Below are 9027 nucleotides of genomic sequence, written 5' to 3'. Positions count from 1 at the left end.
TAATAACAAACAGCTCGTTTACATCCTCTCCGAAAGGGCATGGCGAAATCAGTTTTCACAGTCCTCGCAAGCAGACAGAAAAATAATCGCGTGTGTGTGTTGGTTGTAAAGTCCTGAAAATGCTCATTCTTTCCTAACAAAACCAATCTCCTCCTGTCACTCTTTGAGGTGGTGCACGATTCTGGGCTCCGCTTCATGTGGCAGGGAGCCGGGGCGGGACTCCAGGCCGGGTTTTGGTGCGCTCCGGCGGAGCAGCAGAAGGGGAGCTGCCAAGCAATGTGTGCGCGGCTGATAAGGCAGAAGCCAGCGCCGGCAGGGAGGGAAGGAAGAAGGAGCAGCAGCTCTCCCCCCTCTCCAGCCGGAGGTCAAGGATCCGATTCCGTGCTCAGGCTGACCTGCCACAACCTCTCCCCTCCTCCCCACCTTTGCACTGGCAGCAGCTGTCCCTCCCCCCCGTACAAGGTGCCGGTGCTGACTGCGCACAGCTGCCCGGAGAATCGGGCGCATCTTCTCCCGGGGCGCCGGTTGCTTGCAGGCTGGCGGGATGCCCCGGCTTGAGCCGGCTGCCAGGCAGGGACAGGTGCGAGGGGCGGACCCCCGGCTCTTTTAAACCGCATCCTGACCCCCCTCTCCCCCCCCCCCCCCACCCCTCTACAAAGTCTGGAGTTGCGATCAGACCGACCTGAACCTTTTATCTGCTGGACTTGGAGCGGCCGGGCAGCGGGCTTCCCAAGGTAGGACTCATACTACTTCACTATCCCTGTACCCCGGGAATGGGGGGGAGGGAGGTGCAGGGAGCTGCCTCCAACTTTCCTCTGGCCCTAAGCGTTTTGTGCCTGCGATTGTCTCCCGGGCCGGGGAGCACTCGGAGCTGGGTGCCGCCGGTGGGGGTTGCAACACCTCAAATGCCCGTGCAAAACTGGCGGAGGCACCGGCAGGATGTCAGTAAATGCCCGTGCAAGTGGGATACGCACCAACAGACGGTATACCCGTTTTTATAATGAAAGTCCTGTGCCAGATTTACAGTGAATACCCAAACGGGGGGTGGACCTGATTGCAGTAAAATCCCTGTTAGTGCTGGGGGGGGGGGAAGAGGGTCTTTGATCGTGCTGCTGGTTCCCGAGGGCTCGCTCACATTCCTGGGGGAGAGGAGATTGAACTCAGAAGCGAGACGATCCCCCCCCCCCCCCTTACGCGTGCTCGGTAGACAGGGAGGGGAGGAGGGCACTACCTGTAATCTGTTAATAGGGATGATTCGAATCAATGGAGTGTGTGAGATATGCGGCGAAGGAGGGGGGCGCATCGTTTTCACACCAATATATAACGTGGATTTGGTAAGCCCAGCTACAAAAAAAATGATGCTCTGCTTTCCTGGCACAGAAGGGGTTAACCGAGGGGACTCTTTTCTAATGGGGCGCGGGGTAAGAAGACGTTCGCGTGCTGGCATCCTTGCTGGGGGAGCTTGGATCCTGTGAGCTGCTTGCAGAAGCTGCGCTCGGTGTTGCTCGATCAGTTCTTGGCTGCTGCCGATTTCTTATTTATTTATTTTATGTAGGTGTTTTTTATACCGTGCTTCCAAACGACGATCATAACGGTTTATTGTTATTTTGCAACATATGAGGGGGGGGGTGCGGAGCGGAGCCCTGCTGCCTGAGATGGGGGTGCTAGGGGCCTGCAGCTCTCGACATCCGCTCTTGGGTTTAGCGATTTAGGCGGTTTCAGGGTTGTTGGGAGAGGAGGGGCACGCCTTTTGTAACGGCCAAACCGGCGGGTTTCTTGGGAAGTCACCTACTCTGATTTTGCTCGGCTTCGGCACAGGTGGGAGTAGCAGAGCAGAGGAAAACTTTTAATCGCTAACAACCCCCACCCTTTTTCCTTCTGAGATTCCCGTTTAATGTGCCCTGTGATGATACTTCACCGGGACAGGCTGCTTCTTTTGTCCGTTCAGATCTCAATGCGGATAGACGCGGTAATCGCCCGCAGTTGAAGCAATCCGAGTGTAGTCTAAAGAGCTCTCTTATAGCCATAAGAATGTTCCTAGGCATCGGAGATAAAGCAGGTGCAGGTTTGCTGCATTCGGAAGCGGCTTTCAGCGAGGGCACATAGGAAACTTCCCAGGGAAAACGACCTCTCCCAACCAAATCCAGCTTTCCTAGACCATTGAAAAGGGATCGGGTTAAAAAGGAACTGCGAGCAGGCTCTTCCGCCCCCCTCTTTATATTTTTTTATTGCTTGCTACATTTTGTGGGAAGGTTCTTTACCTTTGAAGATAGATCAGAATTGTGCAATACGGATAATTTGGTGAACATTAGGGTGATTTTAGATGTTTAGGTTGTAAGGGTGAAGATAGAAAAAGGTTGGAATTTCTCTGTGCACGTCTTTTTCTTAAGTAGAGATGTTAAACATTTCACAGGAGACAAGGTATCAACTGGTGTGTGACCTGTGGATTTGGGCCCCTCCCCTCTAAAAAAAATAAAATAAAAAATCAAAACATTTTCTGCCATGTTTATTAGGTGGCAGAATCTTACCCGGACAATGTGGACATCATATAATTTTGGAAGGCAGAGAAGTGGGAAACGTTTGTGCTAGGAGGGCCATGAATTTATGCTCCCTGGCCTCCTGAAGAGGCTTGGGTGGGGATGAGAAGGTGTTCTGCTTGCTGAGCCTGGCTTTGCTGACTGCGCTCTGCACACTTTTACTAAACAGTATGTGCTGACAAAAAAGGACAGTTACGTTATGTGATATTTTGTCAGTGTGTGGGTGTGTACAAAGTATATGTAAATATTTACATGATCACACACTGTCTCCACACAGCATAGATATGTGGTAGCTATGTTTCTTACCCACTTGAGAAGTTTTACTCGGGGGGGGGGGGGGCAGGGGAGTCTATGTCCATGCAATACATATTTATGTGTTAAGGTATTAATATTTAGTAATATATAGCAGTCGGTTTCTGGAAAGTTGTGTAGCTCGCCAGATCTAAGTGGCTAGATAGTGTGGCTGACAGACAGACCTAAGGCTGGGCATGCTTTGCAGAGAGCTGGGTGCTTCCCCCCCCCCCCCCCCCCCCCCCCCCCGTCCAGAGCAGTGAATAATCAGTGGGTCCCATCGTCTAGATCTTCACTCACCAGTGGAACTCGGAAGACTTCAGGTGGGGGAGGGGAGGCACAACCCAACTGGCCATTGCCCAAAGCCTGGCAGGCAGCCAGAAGCTTGCAAGGGATTTTGAAGCATGCACCACCAGAGCATGGAAAAAGGCCCCTTGAAGAAGGCAATTGCCGAAACATGGTCCGTGTCGGGCTTTGATACCTGCAGCCTCTAGTCTAGACTCTAAATTAACAGTGCCATGTTGTAGTGGTTTTCATATGCTTTCATTTTATCTATGAATTTGGGAGGCTCCAATAGAAACAGCTCTGTATTTCATTGCTATTGTATTTATTGCCCCAGAAACTGAAGTTCAGTAGATCTCCCCCCCCCCCCCCCGAGATCTAGCTTCCTCTACTCCTCTGATTGTGATCAAACCCTTTGGGCCTTAATAAAGATTTTGCCATAGACACAGAATTGGGAGGAAAGGGCCTTTTTAAAATGTTGCCCTGGGGGCCAGTCTGCCACGGTGGCAACACTTTGAAGCTGTGTTGACACAGGGCCTTAAAGCGAGCAGAAGTGAGTTCCTCTTTGGCTTGGATATTTAGTGCCTTAAATTTGGCACCCTACTCGTTGCCTGTGTTGCTTATGGCTAAGTTGAGGCCTGGTGGCCCTTTGAGTTACTTCTGGAACCCTCTGCTGAAGTTCCTTCCTTTGGCCAGTAGGTGTTGCTAGAGAGCAATGCTTTTGTCTTCAGTCCTCCCTCGAGGACTGTGGTCCCTGCCTCTGCAGCACTCACTGGAGTGGGGGTGGGGTGGGCGGGGGAGCAGAAGATAGTTTGGATTTACATCTCGGGCTTCCTGCTGAACAGCATTGAGTACTGGGGCTTAATCTCCCCTCCTGCCCCAGGGCATTGTTTGATCTGAAATGAGCTGCTGCTGTCCTGCAGAGAACCTGTGACAGGAGACAGCAGCTGGTAGACCTAGCAGTTCCTGACTTGTGTCCAATTACTTACATCCAACTCTTTTGTTCTTTGAATGCAGTTTGTTGATTTCCCAAATAAAAAATATAGTTCCCTGAAATCTACTCTTTGACCCATCTGGTAATTCCAGTAATAAACCTATAGTAAAACAGTAGATGATGGCAGATTGGCCCATCCAGTTTGCTCAGTTGTCTTCTTTCCTGGTTCACTGTCACTTTGTGAAGATATTGGCTGAAAAACCCCAAATCGACCTATCAGATTGGCCAGTTCAGGCTTTTCACGGTGACTGATGTCTTGCTGTCCTTTGAAATGGTCTGTGGTGTTTTGGGTGAGATATGTGAGATGTTCCGTCCTCCCAGTACATGTGTCTGTGCTACACGTAGATAGGGACCTTCGTTTTCTATTTTTATTTTATTTTTCCTGGGAATTTCAATGCTATAACAGCCAAAAAAAAAATCAGAAAAATGACATTTCCATTGATGATTCTTCTGTTATAAGTCAATTTTCCACTGATATTTTTTGTTATATCATTGAGATTCTCAGGGAAAATAAACTAAAAACGAAGGTCTCTTCATGGAGATTACAGATGGGCACTACCTCACTTCTGGAAGTTTAGCTGCATATAGATTTCTTTTTAATTTTCTGATTCTGGCTGATTACCCAGTGCTGGGTCAGTCTGTGAGTTGGTCATTCAGCCATTTGCAAGGTGTGATAAAAACATGGGGTTTTGTGTTGTTTATGGAGGTGAGACTGCCCCTTTTTTTGTAGGTACACATGAAGGAGGGGAGGGGGGTGTACAAGTGGCAAAACCTCATTGCCAGTAGGAAAACTGGAGCTGGATCTGTGCAGCCTCTGCCAGTTTGACAGGCTCAGGACCTGGAGGCATGCCCTCTTTTGCCCTCGGGCATGGAATATTTTTAATACTCCAGTGGGACTGCGGTTTCCACCATCCCAGCTTTTACCAGGAGTTCAGGCAGCCACGCCTGAACAGGTAAGATAATGTATTTCAATTCCGCTTTAATTTGTTGACTGGGAATGCCAAATTAAGACACAAGTCTTGTTTTTCAGCTGAGTCCGGGGAGGCAGGGGGGGTGGAGCACATGAATGAAACATATAAAAAATAAAAACAATGGAACGATTACATCATACCAATTACAATTAACATATAAACAAAGCATTTGCAGATATATGTAGTTAACAGATGTTCACATACAGCAGATGTTAAGATGCCAAGAGCTGAGCAGATCAGCAGATGAGATGGAAATTCTTTCCAGGATTCTCGGCTCTTAGCTCTACCTTTTTACAGGTAAAAAAAAAATAAAATCTTAGGAGTCCTTCATTAAGCTCAAAGTAAAATTTAAGAGGGCTCTAAAAACTTGACTTTTTAAGGAGGCCCACCCCAACCCATCTTAAATTCTGTTTTTATGTCATAATTTTACAACTTTAACTAGTTTTATCTTGTTTTATAGAAGATGGTTTGGGTGTTATTGTTTCCACCATACATTGGTCATAAGATAGGAGGAGGGAGGGATAGTCGTATGATAACTCATAAACTAATTCAATAAACTTGTTTTTATTTGAATGGTTGTAATTTGTTTTATTTTTTCGTCCTAGGAAGTTGATTTTAGTATATTTAGGGGCGGATTTTAAATGCCCTGCGCACGTAAATCCGGCTGGATTTACGTGTGCAGGGCCGCCGGCGTGGACGCGCGTAAGTCCCAGGGCTTTGTAAAAGGGGTGTGTCGGGGGCGTGCCCGGAGCGACGGGGCATGTTGCGAGTGATGCAGCGTTTCGGGGGCGGCGACACGGGCGTGGTTTCGGCCCGGGGGTGTTCCGGGGGCGTGGCCGCGGCCTCTGGACCAGCCCCCGGGACCGGAACACGGAGTGGGGCTGCCGGCCGGCGCACACAAAGTTAGGGGGGGGTTTAGATAGGGCTGGGGGGGTGGGTTAGGTGGGGGAAGGGAAGGTGGGGGGAGGGCGAAGGAAAGTTCCCTCCGAGGCCGCTCCGAAATCGGAGCGGCCTCGGAGGGAACAGGCAGCGCGCGCTGGGCTCAGCGCGCGCATGTTGCACAAATGTGCACCCCCTTGCGCGCGCCGACCCCGGATTTTATAAGATACGCGCGGCTACGCGCGTATCTTATAAAATCCAGCGTACTTTTGTTTGCGCCTGGTGCGCGAACAAAAGTACACGATCGCGCACATTTTTAAAATCTACCCCTTATTGTATATTATTATTTATTGTTGTGAACCATTACAATGGAACCTGAGTGACGGTATACAAAAACCAATAAATAAATAAATAAATAGGTGAATGGCTCAAAGTGCTACACTGCGGGAGTCTTAAAGTATTCCTTGCTGTCCATTCATTTATAGAAAGAACAGGTCCAAATTATTTGAAAGAACTGAAAAAGAATGTCTGTATTCTTGTTTTTTCCAAAATAGTTTTTATTGCATAGTGACAGACAATAAATTAGTCAGAACCATCCTAGTTGACATCTGAAAAGCTGGCCACTAAGTTTTAGCTAATAAAAACCAAACACTGAATCCCTAAAATAACATCCATCTTACGTACCCCATCCATGCCATTCTCCCCACTACAACCTAAATCTCTCATCCACTCATAACTCAACAAATCTGTAAGTTTGTGTGTATACCCAGGCATTTGCCCCCTGGTGTGTGTGGCAGAAGAGTTTTCATCCTCTGGGGCTGATGCAATATGCCGAGTGCACTCTTAACGAACCGTTAGATGCGGGTAAAATAGGCGCTAATCAATCCCCTAATGCAATAAGGGGATTAGCACCTATTTAACGTGCGTGTAACGCGGCATGAATGAGATAGCACTCATCACATGCAAATGCATATGAATGAGCCTATTACTCATTCACTCCCAATGCAAAAAGATAAATGTGCGTCTCAGATGCACATTTATCGCTCAGATATTAACGTCTGCCTGGACCAGGCATTAATAGCTGAGTGCATTGAAAAGTACAGAAAAGCAGAAAAAACAGAAAAAAATTTTCTGTACTTCTTTTTTAAAGTAAAAAAATAAAATAACTCGGCAGACCGCCGCCAGTAAACTCTGCGTCGGTTTTCATAACCGGCCGTCTGCCAGTAATGAAAATGGCCGCCGATAAACTCGGGGGCCATTTTCATTACTGGCAGACAGGCAGCCGTGGCGGGTCGCGCTAGGAAGGAGGTGCTAAGGTCATGCAAGTGACCCTAGCGCCTCCTTCCTAGCACGACCCCCTAATTTAAATATTGCATGGTGCCCCCCCATTGGGGCACCATGCACGCATTAAGAGAGTGGTCGCTGACTATTCAGCACCTTCTTTCTTCGCGCCTTGATTGTATCGGCCTCTCTGATGTGCCTGTTACTCTGGAGCCCAGAGTCAGGAAGGACTGCTGCAGCGTATGAGAGAGGTTTTTTTCACACCCCATCCCCCTCACACATTTTCTGCTTTGCACTTCATTCTTGCTTTTACATATTATATTTTGGATTATTTTAAGCTATTCTGCTTAGTGTATGCCATCTTTATTCCACGCAGGCCACCTGCAGCTGGAAGTCAGGGTGACATAATAGATGGTGTCAGAAAAAGACCAGCTGACCCATCCAGTCTTCTCAGATATTCCTGTCCGCACTGCTAAGTCTATATCCCAGCACTTAGCCAGAGAGCGTGGCTGCTTGCTCAGGGCAGATTTTGTCATCTTCCTCAGCTGAACTCCATCATTTTAAGCAAATGAGTATACAAGCCCCCCCCCCCCCCCATGCATTTCACAGCCAACACTTCTCCCTTCCTATGTCTATTCAAATAGCTACCCATACCAGTGAGATCATTGCCTGAGCATATGGGCTTCCTAGGTCCCCTGCATGGCCTGCTAGACAGGCCAAATACACGAGTATCTGCATTTCTCTAGGACTTCTAGCTATTGCTGTACTTGCAGCCTGCCAGACCAACCCAACTGCTAGTTGGTTCTGTCATCACAGCCTGCCGGACAGACCTGGCCATGTAGTTGCTTGTGGTTCCACTAAGACTTTTAACATTTTATATTGCCCCCTTCGCCGTTCATTCTGGCAACCACAAAACTAGTTGTGTAAGTATTTAAAGAGGGCACGTTAAAACATAAAACATGTGCTTCATGGGAAAATGGCATGGCCAGGGTGGGGGGAGGGAGCAATTACAGGTTCTCTACTGAGAGAAACATTTTTGTTGGATGAGATGAAGTAAAAAAAAGAGAATAATGAAGTAGAGAGGAAAGAAATTGAATTTACAATGTCTTTTGTAAATGTGTGTACAGAGAGTGTGGAAGGGTGGGTCTATATGTAAGTTGTGGGGGAGATGGAGGATGTGAAGAGTTAGGGTGGATGGGCGAGTGTGAGGGTAGGGTGTATACGGAGAGTGTTGGGAGGATATTTGGGATGTGTGGGGATAGGTTGTATGGGTTTGTGTTGAAGGGTGTGAGCAATGTGTAGGTTAAGGTGGGTGGGGGTGAGAGCGTTTGAGGGATGTGTAGTAGGATATATGGGACTGTGAGCAAAGGGTGAGAGAGGGTTCGTGTGTCTGGCATTCTCTTCCCCTTGCATTCTCCACTTTGTCTTTCTCTCCTCTCCACCTCCTTCACACTTTTTCTGCCGATGTGCAGTTAAGGCACCTGTGTTGGGGAGAATCATCTTGAAAATTTAACACATTTTAAATTCCTGTTTGGAAGCAGTTGCTCCCTGGTTGAGGCCACACAGGGAGCAACTGCTGATGAAGTATGGATCATGTTAGGTGCTCCTTGTCAGTTTTGCCATCCATTTCTGGGGTGGCACACTTTAGAAGTGAAATTGGATGCGAAGCTTAATGTGTATTCTCAGACTTAGGCAGTGTTTCACTTTTTTCTATTTTAATATTGTCAGCTATGGTCTTTTTTTTTTTTAAAGATAAAAAGGACTATATTATGCTTGTCCATTCACTGGTACT

General features: G+C 47.9%; 1 protein-coding gene across 3 annotated transcripts in view; it reads left to right on the top strand.

The window, feature by feature from the left end:
- The first annotated feature begins 286 nt into the window (after positions 1-286).
- Positions 287-9027, top strand: part of SEMA6B (semaphorin 6B) — a 280427-nt gene continuing 271686 nt past the window's right edge. For all 3 annotated transcript variants that reach the window (XM_029614551.1, XM_029614549.1, XM_029614550.1), the window contains exon 1: positions 287-734. The gene's annotated coding sequence lies outside the window, so the exon portion shown is untranslated. The remainder of the gene's footprint in view (positions 735-9027) is intronic.

The sequence above is a fragment of the Rhinatrema bivittatum genome, chromosome 8 (genome assembly GCF_901001135.1).
Source record: "Rhinatrema bivittatum chromosome 8, aRhiBiv1.1, whole genome shotgun sequence".
In the NCBI taxonomy this organism is placed as follows: domain Eukaryota; kingdom Metazoa; phylum Chordata; class Amphibia; order Gymnophiona; family Rhinatrematidae; genus Rhinatrema; species Rhinatrema bivittatum.
This window is presented reverse-complemented; position numbering and strand designations above follow the sequence as displayed.